Source organism: Lissotriton helveticus, chromosome 1_1 (genome assembly GCF_964261635.1).
Source record: "Lissotriton helveticus chromosome 1_1, aLisHel1.1, whole genome shotgun sequence".
NCBI lineage: Eukaryota > Metazoa > Chordata > Amphibia > Caudata > Salamandridae > Lissotriton > Lissotriton helveticus.
This window is the reverse complement of record NC_136057.1, coordinates 833,821,312-833,838,941: the sequence shown is the minus strand read 5'-3', so window position 1 is coordinate 833,838,941 and position 17,630 is coordinate 833,821,312. Positions and strand designations below refer to the sequence as shown.

The 17,630-nt window shown below is 48.0% G+C and overlaps 1 protein-coding gene across 2 annotated transcripts in view; it reads left to right on the top strand.

Annotated features, from left to right (window-relative positions):
* IGF1 (insulin like growth factor 1) overlaps positions 1–17,630 on the top strand; it is a 455,617-nt gene that overhangs the window by 113,244 nt on the left and 324,743 nt on the right. The gene's annotated exons all lie outside the window — the stretch shown is intronic.

Here is a 17,630-nt window from a genome sequence, read left to right as displayed (position 1 = left end):
CGTTCCGGGGAGCAAGAATGCGCCACAGCGCTGAAATACATGCATACATTTTAAGCGTGCCTAAAAGGTTCTGCTACAAGTAATTACGATTGTACTGAAAACACCATTATATATTACACATACATCTAGAACAAGATTCCTGACAATTGCTTTTCACGGGAGGACAAACCTATCGTTCAAAACTGGGTGCACGATCAGCACGCAACCTTATAGTGGCTGTCTACCTCTCAGCGAAAATCTTGTTATACTGTATAGCTATGCGCTTTGTTTTTTATTTATTATTTATTATCCCAATGCCTCTGCTGCGATTAGACTGGCAGATGTACTTACAAATCGCCGTACGTAAAACATGGATTTACACATGCGGCAGACTCTTGCATGAGCTCACAAGTTTTGGGTGCGGCTTGTGCTGTCTCTTCCTCCCATCATCAATTAGGAACGCCACTGCTCTGTTGCGCGTACGTACGATGCAAGGCATCGCGTGCATGCAACACAAAGAGTGTGATTTACGCCACCAATCACGATGCAAACAAGCATCGAAAATGCAATAGGACTTGGATTTACCCGAGCCCTATTGCATTTTAAATGGAAGATGGGGCACGAATGAAGGCACGAACAGGAGGGGGTGGTGACACAAGAAGTTACAGACTGCGGGAGGGAATGGGAAGAGAGAGGGAAACCAACTGTTTTTCTAAGTAAAGGGGCTGATAGCCTCGGAAGTGCAAAAATGACGTCAGGGCAGTCAGGAGACGGGACAAAAATGCCGAAAACAAATCAAAATGCAGAATTTTGGAATATAGCCAATCAAAGTTATACCAAGAAAGTTGGTGGAGCTTGCCTCACTATACTGGATACAGCATCTCTCGTTGAGACAGCGCATGCGCAGCCTAGGCGAAACCTAAAGAAACAGGGACTAGCTTACTGTCAAATCGCAAGAGTGTCCGTACATGACCAGTGTAAACCTATATCGCAAACACAAGGGATTAGTTCACTGTAACTGATTCACAGTGTACACTCTTCACCCTTGAGGTAGCACAACAATCAGCTGAGAAACATAAATACACTGCTACATAAAATAAATGCTTTTAGTCACTGCACTTGTTTGTTGAAATAATCCCAGTCTTGAAAAAAACACCATCAAAGATCCACAGTGGGCACACAGGAGACACAGTGGGGCCGATTCCGATCCGGGTCGGAAGGGCACTGACCGCGATCCGGCCGGAAAAACGACGAGCCGTACGTGTGTTTTCCGCCCGACTCATACAGCTGTACGATACGAGCTATGTGAAATTCACTGACAGAATCGTTTCCGGGTCCGAACCGCTCTTTACGTCCGGCCGTAAGCTAACCGCGCCGTGCAATGGATGCGATTTACGACTGAGCCAGTACGATGCATGCATCGGACCGCCGGTTCGAGCCGAAGTTTCTGGCTCGCAAAACTTCTGGGATGCTGCATTTGGGAGTCTGCGTCGGACCCCCTGTCACCCGCAGCCTTACGGCTCGGACACAATGGGAGACCCATGGGTCTCCCCAACACAGGCGTGTACGGTGCGGATGGCACCGACGCGTACCCACTGTAGGGGGCACCTTTGTGCGAGCCGTACCCATTCAGTCAATGGGAGCCCATGTACGCACTGTACGACCGGCTCCCATTGACTTCTATGGGAGTCCGACCGGACCGAGTCCAGCAGCATGCGGCCGCATTGTACTCGCGCGGTCATACTGCAGGAGTCCTATTCGGTTGGGAAATACTCTGGATCCAGCTCGGTCAGAGAGCCTTCCGACCCAGATCGGAATCGCGCACAGTGTTGTTATGAATAAAGTATTAAAGTGATGAATGCTGTGAAGAGCTGCATAAATCATCCATAAATTCCTGAGAAAAGCAACATACATAAACCGCTCACTATGAAAAAATGTGACACCCACAGCACATATATAAATGTGAATGTGAATCTAACTATGATAAAGATGCAAGAAAAAAACAACACTCAAAATGACGGCACGTATAGGAAAGGCAGGAGCGGTGCGTAACTTGACATGTCAAAGCTATTTAGACACTTGGCTGTCTCATGCTTCAACCTTCAATATAATTCCCAAATAGGCAAGCAGTGCATAGATGCAGAGGACACACAACCAGTGTGACTGCACATAGCACCCAAGAACTTCAGGCATGTGCAGCCTGCATTTAAAAAATGCACTGAACGAAAACGACACCAGTGAGTACGTAATCTTGAATATTAAACGGAAGTACCAAAGCCAGGGCATTTAATTCAGACAATAGTGGTCCTGTTGAAATCCACCAGTAATCTTTCAAAAGCCAGCAACCAAATGTAAAATTCAAATGCTCTGTAGTCAAATATTTATCCTTGCATGAAGTTTGACGCAGTGGTGTTAATCCCTTCAACAATTTGTTAAGTAAGGCGTGGACACTAGAAGTACTTAACACAAGTTTATTCTGTCATAAAAAAACACTGATAAACCCACCCTCTTGCCTCAGCTTATCGCAACAACTGTCACAGCGCTGACTCTGCTGTTCCAACCTAGAACACTGAGTGTGTGCTGTGACAGTGAGAACATATGTAAACGTAAACACTACACAGAGGAATTCTGTCTGGTCCAGCTGATTTGGTTAATCGTTCAGAAGCTGCATCACGCCATGTTTTTCTATGGAGTCCTAAAAACAGAAGTATGAATCATTTAAATGCTCAGAAAATTATTCCCATTACCTTAACATATGTTTGGATTACGCCTCTTCTGAAATCAAGTGAGTATTAAACTTGGATATCTTCCCACCTTTCACCCACCTTAAACTTCCCATGTTGCTTCCAAGCTATATTGCATCTTCAAGACACCAGGAAGGTATGGTATCCTCGGGTAAAGGTAATCAGGTTGTAGTCCACATGCCGCTCAGAGACAACACTGATCCATGTTCAGTGTACCATTGTCAACACAATGGAGATCCATCACTCCTGATGGTACTGGATGTCTCAGCAGCCTTCAATATCCTTGTCACCCAAACTTTTGAAAAGTTTGGCTAGTGACAGGTGTTTGGGATTTGTAATTAATTTCTATCTGATGGAAGGCCAGCATTGCAAAAGGTGGATAAGAGCTGTGCAGAGACTATGGCAGGTAATTGCATGGTTCTTGACTCAGTGCTACTTTCTATCTTCACTTTTAAAAAATATTTATGAAAAAGTCTTTACATGAGGTACTGGCTAACTTAGGGATGAACTAAAGTATGTTGATGATACCCAGGTTGTACAGATAGATTGAGAGAATTAAATGCATCTGATGATATTCAAGAGTGGATAAATGAGAAATGATTCACCTTAAATTCCTTGAAAATCAATTTTTTGCTGGTGGGTAACAACAACCAGTTGAAAAATGATACCAGACAATACCCCTCTTTCTGTGTGGCAACACCCAATTATATATTCAAAGATAGGGTAAAATGAAAGGAGAGTGCTTAGGCAAATTATTCTGGATAAATGGACAGGTCAAATAGTTCATCCAGTCCAAAGTATCTGGTATCACAGGAAACACTTGTTATGACTGCAAGAGCCATCATATGTTCAAAATGGATTATTGCAATGTCATGTTAGCAGGAACCTCGAAAGCTAATTATGCTCCAAGTTTTTCAAACGTCTGCAGTGAGGAAATTGCTTGATCTTCCCAACACCACGCATAACCAGCATTAGCTGCCAGCGGTGTTGAGAATTCCAATAAAAATGATTTTAAGTGGATTCATAACTGTTTTCATGGGAATGCCGTAGTACATAAGAACCAGTGTTTTACTCACTTTTTACAAGAACGTCTTAATAACTGCTGGGAAACAGACTCTAACACCACCAAAGAGCCTCAGGAAGAAAGTCTGTTTTAGACATGTCAGCCTTGGGGTGGTCTTTCGCCAAATAGTTTGCCTTCCTCCCCTGCTTTTTCCTGATCTTGTTTTTGCTGGACTTAGGACTCTAGGCACTTTATCACTGCTGACTAATGTTAAACTGCATGTGCTCACTCCTTAAAACATGGCAACAATGGCTTATCCTCTTTTGGCATATTTAATGTTCTTGTAAGCCCTTAGTAAAGCGCCACTACTTGTGCCCAGGGCCTGTACATTACATGCTAAAAGAGGGCCTGCAGCACAGATTGTGCCACCCACTTAAGTAGAACTATAAACATGTCTCAGTTCTACCATTGTAGCCTGTGTGCAGTTTTAAACTGTCATTCGACCTGTCAAAATAAACCTTTTGCCAGGCCCAAATCTTCCTTTTTAATACATATAAGTCACCCTTAGGGTAGACCCTGAACAACCCAAAGGTCAGTGTGCCTTGTATTTAAAACATAGGGCATGCACCTTTAAGTTTTACATGTCCTGGAAGTGAAAAACTCTTACATTCATCTTTTCACTACTGCAAGCCCTACCTATTGGATGACATTGGAGTTACCTTATTACATTTTGTAAGTGACATTTCCAAATGGAAACAGGTAACCAGTTTATATTTGTTATCTTTGGAATGGTAATGAGAAATTCTAGCTTATGATGAAGTAGGATTTAAAATTACAATTTTGAAATGCCACTTTTAGAATGTTGGCATATTCTTGCCTTAGCCATTTAGTTCCTATTGTCTGTCCATAGGTCACATGACTGGATGTAGTTGAAGGTTGGGCTTTGTGTATTCCCTTAGACAGCCACACATAATAGAGAGCATGGGTGTGCCTGGAAAGGCCATCACTGGCAGAATGGGAGGGAGGAGCTGGGCACACCCTTACTGTGCTCTGCCTCCACACAAAGGGCTGATTAACCCCTGGAGTTAGTCTGGAGCCAGAGCAGGGGAGGCAGGACACCTGTGAAGCTCAAAGGAAAGCCTCCGGAAGCTTCTCTCTCACTTCAAAGGCAGAACTGGGTTTAAATATTAGACCTCAGACACCACCTCTTCAGTATACTTCTGGATATGTGAATACTCTGCCGGGAAGAAGGACAGTTGTGCTGCTGAAAGGACTCCTACTCTGCTGGACTGCTGCTCAGCAGTACCAACTTGCTGCCTACTGCCCTCATGCTTGGTTGAGAATGACTGGAACTGCATCTCTTGAACCCAGAGATGATAGTGACTCCAAGGGCTAGCTGGACCCCAAGCAGAACCGATGCATCTCTGCTGCATGGATTGGACCAGTCGCAAAGACTTGCATCACTGATGCAGTCCATCGAAATTGCCACTGGGTGACACATCCTATCCCACGTCGATACCGGACTTGATGGCGATGACAGACTCAGTATTGCAGCCTTGCAGCTCTTAGGAATTGATGCATCCCTTTGACGGCGTGCTGCATGTTCGAGGCCGGACTTTCCATCGCAAGCCCTATTGACTGGATCCTGGGTGACAATGTACTTGCATCATCCCTAAACTGATACATTGCTTGGGCTGCGAGACACATCTTCTACGCTTATCCTCGCAGCTGACTCCACAACCCAGGCCTAACATGGTACCTGTAGCTAGCCCGCGCTCCATTGCGGTCAGCCTGTACTTGTCACTTTGCCTCAATCAGAAGGAACCAGGTATCCAAGGCTGGTGCTTTATACTTCTCTGTGCTATTTTCACTAAAATCTTTAGAAATTCATAACTCTGGTTCTACTGAATGGATGTTTGCCTATCTGGTCTTGTGTTATTTATTACATTTTACTCTAGTTTTCTAATTTGGTGTGGAATGCTTTTTGTGTGGTGTTTTTCACGTCATTACTGTTTGAAGTGTTGGAACATAGTACATAACCTGGTTGCCTTCCCAACAATGAAATCTCATCCAGTTACTCCTTGTCCATGTGACGGTTTTACTAAACAAAGCACATCGCACTTTTTACTACTATGTCCTTTGTATAAAGCGCAGCGTATTTGTTATCTCAAGCCTATGTTCCTTAAATATTCCATGTATACCACAGGTAACGCCATGAGGCTTCTTTTCTCACTTTCAAGCCCTGATATATGTTTTTTTACTGCCACTTTTATCCTGAAATCTATTAGAGCTAGACTTAGTATGGTTTTCCCGTAAATTTATGTGCAGCAACCCGCACACCATGTGACAAGGTTATCCCTGTTCATCATTTTGTGAATCATGTATATGTAATGTTTTTAACTGTATACTTTTATGATGTTTTTTTTAAACACTCGAATAAAGTTATAAACTGAACTGTGTTGGACAAATAATTTACATATTGCCTCTAAGTTAAGCCTGGCTGCTCTGTGCCAGCTACAAGTGGGTTGAGCATAGGTTAATACAGGGTTGGCTTGTGTCCCCCCCCGACAAGGTTTGTGGTTGCTGCTTGACCAGGGCTCACACCCCAGTCAACATACAACCCAATTTCTTACTTATGCCCATTGTGATTGCAATGTCAAACTTGCATCAAGATTGCCTTTGAATTATCTAACAGCTTCTGCCATTGAAACGAACTTAAGGCTTATATATTTGGATAACACTTTAGCTAGAAGTACATCAGTGTCTCATTTGTAAAATGTTGAAGAGGCGATACACAACTTCCTTACGCAAAACATTACACAGTCAGTGTAAGGACTAACTCCATGGGCTTCCCCGGATTGCCAGTTCCCAAAAAAGGAACAGGAAAGAAGATTGATATCAATGTTAACCAGTATTGCCTTCCAAAGAAAGCTGCACACTGCACCTAGCATTCAGAACAGTATCAATCAATCTCTACAACTAGGTGATGCTATCACCTCTTCAAACTACTCATGGTGCAGGACACATGTAGAGCCAGGTTTTGCAAAACATTTGCCACTTGAGAGAAGTCAAGATAGAAGGCAAAATATTGTGCATGTATGCCTAATTCAATTACGTTTGTAGCCCTAGCAGTTGATCTTGGAGGCCTGGTTTTACTGGAATCAGCCATCCCTTAGCAGTCCAGAAATAGAACAAGCAGAGCTCTGCACGCGACATCATCTACCACTCTCCTAATGCTCACACAACCCTGGTCAGGCACATCCATGGTCAGGCTAATATTCAACAGGCTCATTGGCGCAGCCAGAGGGTCAGTATAGGTTCTTCGGTCCTGGGATCAGAGAGAGACATGGCTTGTCTCTAAACAACATGATGTTGGCATATGCCTCAAACCCTGGAGTCCAAATCTTCTCAGAACCATAAAGGGAAATATGTAAACAGTATTGCATTATCTCTCCACCCCAGGCCACCCCTCCCCCATCCCCTCGTCAATGAACTCTGCATCACATTGATTAGTGAGAGGGATTTGGAAAGCTTTTCTCTGCCTCTTAAATACAGTTAGATACTTCAGAGTTTGAAGGCCATAAGCAAAACAAGTTGTTTTTAATTGCTAAATTGCTATGAAACTGTAGAATTCGCTTCATGCTAGTTTTCTGAAAGCCCAAACTGTCATGGGAATTTCCAAATGCTGGTGTGTAGTTATTACTATCCAAGCAGGTGCAGTGGCACCGGGGCTCTAGTATTAAGACTACATTGCAGTGGAATTATGTCTGTCTTTGACTACCCTCCGAGGAAGCAGAGGGCCATTTTCTTTTCTTGCAGTATGGCCCATGAAATCCTTACTAAGCCGCTACTAGAAGTGGAGTTGCTTTTTAGCGTTATAAGTCTTTGTTGAACTATAGAATCTGTTGCACATGTTGTTTCTGGCAGACAGAAAGAAATAATCGGATTGATTGGGCTTCTCGAGTATTTTTTTGTATTGCTTTAAGATCCTGTCGCTCACTCAGTCACTGGTTAATCATTGCTAACAAGTGAGCATATCCCGCTGGGGCTGCAGTAGGTGAGAGTGGAGCGGTTTAGCATCTGTAAGTCAGCACTCACATAATCCAGTGACCTCCGGCTCACTCCTGTCTCTGGAAAGAATAAAGCTCCCAATGACTTTGGACGACGTTTGCAACAGCACATAATGAAATATATTGAATATGGTTTAAAATACAGAATTCTTAGAACTGTTGGACAGCTTCCTCTGTGAGAGTTTTCTCTTCCAAGACGAATTTCTCAATAGCCTGAGCCCTGCGGAGGCTGACATCATGTTATTGTGCAGGCCAACCAATGGCACTGGAGGAACGAATGCCATGTGAATTAAAACGGCTAAAATGACATTTAGCAGTTCCCAAAAGGTGACGGAGGAACTCAATATAGGGGCAACTCGTAAACACTACGGCCCGGATTTACAAAGCCCTTGTGTTGCCATTACGTCATACAAGGCGGCACAAGGCAATCAAGGGCTTCAATGAAATGTACTAAGCCATGCTAAGCCACCTTTCGTGGTTCTGCGTGGCTTAGTATATCTGCAGTAATGCAAGCCAACGCAAGTCCCTGCCTTCCATAACTCTGCCCATGGAAGGTGTTCCATGGTTGGAGCGTGGGTGTTCCCACACATCTACCCATGAATTTTGGCATATTCCCAGATTACTGATAAACTAAGACAGCTTCAAAATGCTTCCCAGGTGAGGCGTAGCAAGGAGAAATATGTTTATTTCTCCACATGTGCTGGATTCTGCAGCACACGTAGAAAGAAGAAAATACCTCTAAGGATTGTTTTTGAGAAGGAATGGCTACTTTCCTGCACAAAAAACAATCCTGGCTGCATGCAGGCACCCTTACACCATGACACCAGGGTGCCTGCATTGGCTCTATACTGCACACAATGCATCAGTGCAGCAGGAATGGGACATATCTTAGTAGATATGACACATTCCTGCCCACTCCCTTTGACACAATGCAGCGCAGCAAGTTGTCTTTCTGCATTGCGCTGCATGACTTGTTAGTAAATCTGACTCTCCATTGCTTCTTTTGATTTTGTGATCCTTAAGAATACCTGGCTGTAAGATGTTCAACAGAGAAAGTGAATTTGTTTAATTGTTGCCCATTTTAGCACCAGCGTGTTAACAATGCCACAGAAAGCCTTGAACTAGGCCTTGACTAGTGCACATAGCATCATCAAATATTCATCTTCCACAACTGTTCATCAGTAGCACAGCTAAAGTGGAGCCAGTCTGCCATTCAGCAGGTGGCTCCTCTACGAACCTCATGTGGCACCGACTCCTGTCAGACGGTCTTGGTTAGCTCCGGTGACTCGTGCTTTAGCGCGCTGGCATGCCCTGCCTTTTTAGGTCGAGCCTAGCGCAGCTCGCATGCGCAACTCTATGGGAGACTTTATGTAATCACTTCAAACTTCTACGTGTGGGTCAGATTCCTACCACACATTCCATTGGCCTTTGCGTGTGGCTTTCAATAATGAAAGAACGCAATTGGCTAAAGGCGGGTGCATGTCCTACCTTTTCTCTAAACGTTCACTCCCATGGACTAGGGGCCTCGGGAGCGAGCAGCGGCGCGCTGCATTCCTTGTCGTGGATCAGGTTACTGCGGCCGCTTTTGCTATTCCAGCTGTCTTCGTTGTGCAGGTCCCTGCTCCCTCAACCATGTTTCGTGCCTCTAAAGTGCGGTCGGTTTCGCGGAAGCGCTTGTTTGTCTTGTTTATTTAATTAATGCACTCGGGCGCTGTTCTTCCTACCGCGGCGCCCGGTTTCATTGTATTTTTTAATTAATGCACTCAGCTCCGCTCTCCCCAACACGGCGCCCGGTTTCATGTGTCTGTCAAGCAGACACGTCGTGATCGCGGCCAAAAGAAATATTTGAATACTATTAAAGCCACTTGCATAGTCGCTAGGGTTTAGGCTTATTACCAAGGCTAATGTACGGTGGGTAAAACTATACAGTTCTAGCTGAACTTCTGTGGTTGTTGCTGAACCACCACTGTTATTAGGTCAGGCGGAAGTTCACTTTAATGCCTCAATCGCTTTCTTTTAGTTACTGAACGTTGGATTTGCCTGATTCTAAGATGACAGCCGAACAGGACATGCCATCCCGCATGTGCCGGAGTAGGTGCTCATTGTAGCACAGCCAGCAGTCCACGCCACTCTCACAGCTGGTTCTCTCGGTCCGGCTGCGTTGTTCTCAGCTGTAGGCTGGTTGTTAGACTGTACTCTTTTTGTCATGTGCCTCCTGCGGGTGGGCGCCTCCAGGGCGCTGCAGCCCTTCTGTTCCCGGAGCCTCCGTGGAAGCCTCTGGTTTGCTGTAGCCACCTCCCAATGCTTGCCCGTCTGACCCCCGGTGTCTTCCCGCCGGGGTCTCTGCACTGACAGGGGCACCCTTTTTGCGGACTGACTTCAAAGTGCACTGCTGGCAACGGGTAGAAGGTAAGCAGCCAATGGAATTATCTACTTCATGCAATTTTCGTTAGCTCGCGCCTCTGCCCCCCTAGTGGCTCAGAAACATCCTAATTCTAACTCCTAATCGACGCCAAACATCTGTTTTTCACATTCTGCTCTCACATCAATAGTTTAATTCCCATGCCTGCAGTCACTTCTGTATTTTCAGTCACATGGTCTTACCTCGGTGACCGTCAACCCATATTTCCGTCTTCTAGTGTCGCCTCCTGTCCCTTTACTCCTACTATCCAAGTCCCATACGAATCCTCCTCTTTCCTATCTTGCTATTTGGTATTCACATCCATACAATCCTTTCTCATATCATCCTGAGCATTCCCTGACCATGCCCACCCACGTCACCCGAACTACATATCCCTTTACATTGTCCCCTTGGTCGTGCCATCACTCCCTTGTGTCCCTCATGCTTAACTGCATTCTGTTCAAGTCTCTGTTTCTTTCTTCACATGCCTCGAGCCCTCCTTAGTCACACCTTTTCTTCCAAGGCCTCGCTGCATCGAACCCCCATATTCCTGTGCCTCCCTTAGTGATAGCCCTCTTCCCCCCCCCCATTTCTGCTCTTAATGCTGCCCTTTCCAGATAAATAAATTGATACTTGTATAGCGCACTACTCACCCGCAAGGGTCTCAAGGCGCTTGTACGAATACCGCTGTGGAACCCATCCTGGCTTTCCCTGTGAGGTGTCCACTTCTGGGCACCCCCAAGGTGGAGGCCAGGCATCCTTAGCGTTGTGGGGGCCGTTGTGGAGATTAAGCAAGCTATTGCCTAGAGTTGCAGAGTGGGACTCCATGATTGGAATAGGCACCGAGGCGAGAATTATCAGGTCCGTGGAATTTTGAGCCCAAGACCCGCCGAGGAGGGGAATTGAACCCTGGTCCCGGGCTAGACCGCTGCATCAGGGTCTGCCGCTCTAACCATTGAGCCACACTTCTCCACTTCTTGGTGAGTTCTCTTCTTTCCCTAGAATCCTTACTGGGTGCTACCCTCTTTGGTGTCTCCATCCCATGCTTTTCTACTAAGTCTTCTCCTTGTCGTTGCCATGTTCATCCCTGCTTTCCCTGGCCCGTTCTCCATACCCAGGTCGCTGTGATCATCTCTTCCTTCATAGGCCTCACCATTTGCAGACTCTTTCGGAAGCCATGGGTGGACAAGGAATGCAACCCAGCCCTAGGTTTTTTTCATACCAGGACTTAATTGCACATAACAAGCCAGCATAGAGCGAGGACAACCCATTCGACTAGTGTTAAGTGAATATCTCATACGTTGAAACAAGCTGGGAGAAAAGGGGCCAAACAATGCATTTTACCGCACAAAAATAAAAAAGTATATACTGCCTATAATGAAATATATTTTACTGGGAGTTCTAATGGAAATTAATTGAACCACCGAATACTGCTCATACTCGAGAGAGTGCATTTTTCAGGCATTGATTCTAAACCTTCATATTGGATTCTGACGACCCATTTCTTCCTCTCTGAATATCTCTTATGTAGTGCTTGTCAGATCTCTGAAGTACCTAAACGACTGCACACATCACTTTACAAAACTCCTAAATAAATTGTGGTATCCATGAAGGTTGAGGTCCCAAATCCATGCAATATAACTGCAAAGTGAAGCATGATTCTACAGAGCACAACTGTGTAAGGCATTATCACTGGGTGAATGTTCACGATCCCCACGCACCTACCTTCCTTCCCAAGGCCAGTGTTATTCTAAATGCAACAGTATGCACAGCTCCTATCCTAGACCTTTACCTAACAGATCTCGGCATGTAAAATACCATGCACAAGCAGGTATCTGCAGTGTCCCAGTGTGTGATACACAATGACGCATTTCATCCTCCGTTTTTCGGCCTCATCAGGACGAAGTAACTGCATCGCTGGCTGAAACACTTCAACACTTTCTACGCTTGATTTCACAGCCTGTACTATTTCTGTCGTAGGACAGTCACAATTCCAAACGGTACATTTTCCATAAAAGTTCATAGGGTGTTACGCACCCTAGTTCCAGCACGTGAAGTTAATGGATTTCATTTCACATGCCTTACTGATTTACATTGATAGCATGTGCGCCGTGTATACCATTCATTGATTTGTACATATATATATGTTTTTACTGATGCAACCTCTCCCGCTCTGGTGCTTACGGGTAACACTGCTGCTCCTCATGCCCAGTCCACCGATAAACATCAAGCAATAACATTTACAAAAATAAAACATTGACAGTTATTCCAGTACAAACCATTGCCAATAACTCTGGATAAAAACGTTTAAGGTCCCAAAGGAGAGACCTATTGGCGATGCCAAGGCCTGGTAAAACAGAGGCAGCAAAAGGCACATGTGCGCCAGCTGGAAGATGCCAGTTTATGAGACTAAAGTACTGTGAAGGGGAATGCTGAAGACTGGGCCACCTGATGTTTGATATGTGGGGATTAAAGCTATTCAAAGGTTCAGAGCTTATTGGGTTTCAAAGTTCATTGAGTTATGCAGTCCAGAAAAGCCTCAAAGTACGTCTGGTGTAGATTTATGTGCATCTCTATTAAGTATTTCACTGCCCCTAGACCTTGTATTCCCAAAAATAATGCGCAGCACTCCTATAGTTCTCGTGGCCTGAACTCCAGTCCTCAAAGAACATCAATAGTTAAATGTATAAATGCCCTTCGCTGTGTGGGATTACAGCAGAACTCTAGACGTAGAGAAGGTGGAAACCAAATTCCTTTTTACTAGACTTTGCCTTTCATGTTTCCAAAGAATGAAATGTCTTGGGCCACAACTTTGTAAGACTGTGGGAGGCTAAAGCATTCATCAACTAGCTGCTGCTAGGAAGGTACACTGGGTACATCCTAGAGAGTGGTCGTCAGTTGTAGTTGATATTTTAAGGGAATCCATGGCTGTCATAAATCAGCCTTTCGTGATGTAGATGCGGATTTGTGCATTTCTGTTATATGGATCAATGAATGTATTACTAAGGTAAAGTATTTTATGTCTCTCAACTTTTCTTTTAAACAGCATTGATCTTAGTCTTATAAAACCACATGAGTCCCAACAAATTAAAAAAACCTTCATTTAAACGAATTTGTATATTAGTATGTATGTATATCTGTAATTTGTATTTCTGTACTGCAAAACCAGCTAAAAGGCAGCAGAGCACTGTACTGGGTCAAAGACAAGCATAAAGCCATCCACAGGGGATTTGGCCTGACGCGCCAAGATGGCAGTCACACTCTAAGAGAGCTCCAGACCGCCTTAAATCCTACAACCTTGAGCTGCCATCATTACCTCTTATCGGCATGCTGACATCCCCTGAAACGTATTCCATGCACCTTCGGTGAGGATTGCTGCCCCGCTGTGCCTGGCACCTGCTCTGACCCCAGACTCCGCGAAGCCCCAGAATGCAACATGGCGGCTCCCGCTGTCGGCTGCCCGTGACTTTGTTGCTTCCTGCTGTGGTGCGCCTGACGGTGATGTGGTCCACACTCCACTTGGAGCCCCGAGCGACAGGCGAATTATCCGGAGGAAGTGCCACCTGGCTGGGCTCGAGACCCGCCCTGACTCCAGAACCCAGAGGGCCTGGGGAGGCAAGATGGCGACATCCGGAGTCCGCAACCTGTGATCCAGACAGGACCTGTGGCTGACTGCAGACGGGCCCACAGGCGAAAGCTGTTGGAGCGGGACATGGCCGGGGAGGAGTGCCGTGGCACTGGCGACTCCAATCTTCAGGGGGCTAGCGGCGGGGCTCTTCCTGAGGCCTGTATTATCCCGGCTGGAGCCCGATGCCTAGACTGGGTGCGGACCTCCAGTGAATGAGGCAGGGGACGGGGTTTGGTTGCCATATTGGGCAGCGGAGGGGAGGCTAGAGGCTTGGGCTCCCACCCCCGGGTGTCGTGCTGCTGGAGACCGAGACCGGACTGCACGAGCCGTTGTACCTGGGGGATATCTGTGCCGTCCTCCTGCCTGTCCCTATTTGACTGCTGCGGGTTCCCTCAGGGGAGGTGGTGGTGGGCTGACTGGCTTCTAGCACAATGCAGCGGGAGACTCGTGAGGGACTCTCCAGCCCCCCATTTGTTTGTGATCTCTCCAATCCTCCGCTTGAGCTCCGCAGGCTCGTGCGCTTGCCCTGAGGGCAAAGGTGGACCAACACACTACCTGAGTTGTGCGGCGGACACTGGGACAGCCACATCCTGATCGTCACCTATCATTTTCTTCCTCTGATTGTCCTACCCCCCGAGCTACCCCCGGGGGGGTGACCGGGTCGGTCGGCTGCGGGTGTCGTGCGGCGGGGGCCTTGGGTTAGGTTCCCGACCTCCCCGATGCACAGACCTGCTGGACTTCCTGCTGCGGGGGCACGACCTGTGGGGCACTGCTTGCGGACCGTACCAAGAGCTGGGGTGGTCTCCCCACCAGCCTGTCCAGGCGGCTGGGGCCTCACCGTGGACTGAAGAGGCCGGCTTACTTGACCCCAGCCCATATTGTCCACCCGCTGCTTTGGCAATTCCCCCTTGGCGCCTACTGTCCCTCTAGGGCCCTCTGGCACCGACCCCCCAAGTGACCCACCTGTGCCGTGGTGGTCTGAGGCTGGGGTGACCTGCCCGGACCAGTGGGGGGTCCCAGCTTGTCGAACTGTGTTGCACGTCCTCGCTGGTGTTGGTTAGAGGATCGGCCGCAAAAGTTGCGCTGTGACGTTCCCTGGTGGGCCTCCCTGGGTGTGACCCTGGTGGACCCCAGGACAGTGAAGGCTTGCTGAACTTGTCACATAGGGGACCATCTGCCCCACAAGCCTGTGCACTTCCCGCTGCTCGGGTGTCCGCGGCTCTCCCCCTGAGGCCGCGATGGGCAGGGACCTTGCCCCTAAGACACCCGCTCCACAAACCCAAACTAAAATGGACCAATACACCACAACTGAGTGGAACCTGGCGGGTGGAACGCTGGGGTGCCCCTCCATCCCCGGGAACGACCTTTCGGCCATCCTGAAAGCCATTGGCGCCTCCCAGGTCTCGGTGGAGAGCAAGATTGGTGAGGTCCGGGTGAACATGACCCTTATACGCCAAGACCTTCGTAACGCCACGGCACAAATCTCGGAGGCAGAATCCCACCTATCCACGGTCGAGGATGAGCTTGGGCAGCTGAATAACCAGGTGGCCCTCCTGCAAACTCGCACCTCGGAACTGCACCGTAGAGCAGAAGATGCCAAAAAACGCTAGTTCTGCAATAATCTGCGCCAGGTGGGGTTTCTGGAGGTGGTCGAGAAAGGCCTGCAATCCTGGATGCCCACGGATGCACTCTCGGCTTGGTTTGCGATTGAGCACACTCACCGTTCTCTAGCCCCTAATCCACCTCCCGGTGCCCCACACTGTTCCATCATTGTGTGAATCCTCAACTTCCAGGACAGGGATGCCATCCTCAGCGTGGTCCGTGGTCCCTGAGGTACCAAAACAGCACCATCATGCTCTTCCCAGACCCAGTGTCGCTCTTATGCTAATGTCAAACAAAAACTTCACAATCTGGGTTTGAGGTATGGTCTCCTCTTCCCGGCTCGCCTCTGAGTTGTTTTCCAGGGCAAGACAATCGTTTTCGACACCCCACAGGCTGCCTGGACGTGGCTCACTGAGGAACGACCCCTACGGGTCCAACCGGCTCCCCCTGCCGCCCTTTCTGGCTCTCAGCAACAAGACCTGCCTCCTTCCAAACTACAACGGAGGCGCACACAGTCCCACAGGAGAAGGTGTCAGCGGGGGAGGCATCAAAGTCACCGGGCCTGGGGCTTGGAAGCCTGCTGCCAGCGGGCCCCCCCCCCGGCTCTTGGCGACTGGAGCCAAGCCAGCTCCATGGCCGAGATTCCGACCCAAGTGGTGCTCTACGCCCCACAATGTTGGACTTGGACCTTTCCAGAAGCCCCACGCTCCAGGGCCTCAGTGGGGTGGCTGGGATCTAATTTGTAGAAGCCCCACCAGAATATTATAGGAGCAGAACTCTCACAAACATTGCTTTCTTAAAGGCATGCAGAGGACATTAATATATCCGTCACTGTGGATGGTCCACCAATGCCAAATACTGCCCAGGTAAGGATTTCCGCTTAGCCCATTGTTGCTGTTAACTTACCTTTCTTTTCAGGACAATATATGCTTTGGTTCCGGAAGTATAGGGCGGGGGTTTGGGGGGATGCAGGGACCGTTGTCCTCAGGGTTATTTTTGATCTGGCTCCGTTTGAGCCATTGCCTTTTGCTGTTCACAGCACCTTGACACCTACACACCACATGGCCATCGTCCGACAGCATATTGCATTGCGCAAGCCACACTTCTATGCCCTGGCTGCAGAGCATTGCTCCCCCTGGAGTCCAGGCCCCTTTAGCCCACTCTGTCTAGGTGCCACTCACAACCCAGATGTCTGTCAGCAGTAGGTCCCTCCACGTTCTGTCTTGGAATGTGCACGGATTACTAGGTCGCATCAAACATACAGCGGTCCTTGAATACGCCCAGCGCCACACACCCGACATTCTCCTACTTCAGGAGACCCACCTCCTGGGAACCCATTGCCCCTTTCTGGCAGCGTATGGGTTCGATAGGGTGTGACACGTGCTCACATGGGGGTCTAGGGGTGGCTATTTTAGTACGAAAGGGACTCTCCCTCTCCCCTGATCATGTAACCACAGAAAAACTAGGCCGTTGCGTGACCGGGTCTGGTAAGCTTGAAAAAGCATACCTTGAACCTAGATCCTGTTTACGTCCCACCTGCGACACTTCCTTCTACTCTTCATCACCTCACGGTCATAGTCTCAGCTCTGCCCCTGGGTCAGACTATAGTTGGGGGCGACTTCAACGTGGTTATGCAGCCTTCACTTGACGCAACTGGCACACTCTCTCCAGCAAGACTAGCCCACACCAAGAGATTCTTTGATTGGTCGGCCGCTCTTGGTTTGTGCGACATATGGAGGGTCTGGAACCCCTAAGGGACACAATACACCCATACCTCGGCGGCCCACCACACACACTCTTGCATTGATCTGCTCCTCCTGACCGCCACGGACTGCCAAAATGTCTCAAATATTTCTATCCTACCCGAGGGATCTCTGATCAGTCGGCCCTGTCACTGCACTTGGGTGGTGCAGTAGACGGGCCATGGATGGTCTGACGACTGAACGAGTGGTTCCTACAGGAGAAGGAGGTCAAGGACGCGATTTCTCACTAATCCGGGTTCGGTCCCCTCCCCAGGCATGCTCTGGAAGGCCGGCAAGGCCACCATCCGCAGTGCGGCCAGGGGCCTGGTGCACGCGAAGCGAGCGGCACGGTCCGATCGCCTGACTCAGCTCGATGCTCAGGCCGGGCGGCTGGAAATGACCCTCTCTGACACTGCTGAAGCCCAATATGATAGCCAGCTGGCAGCAATTAGTGATGAAAT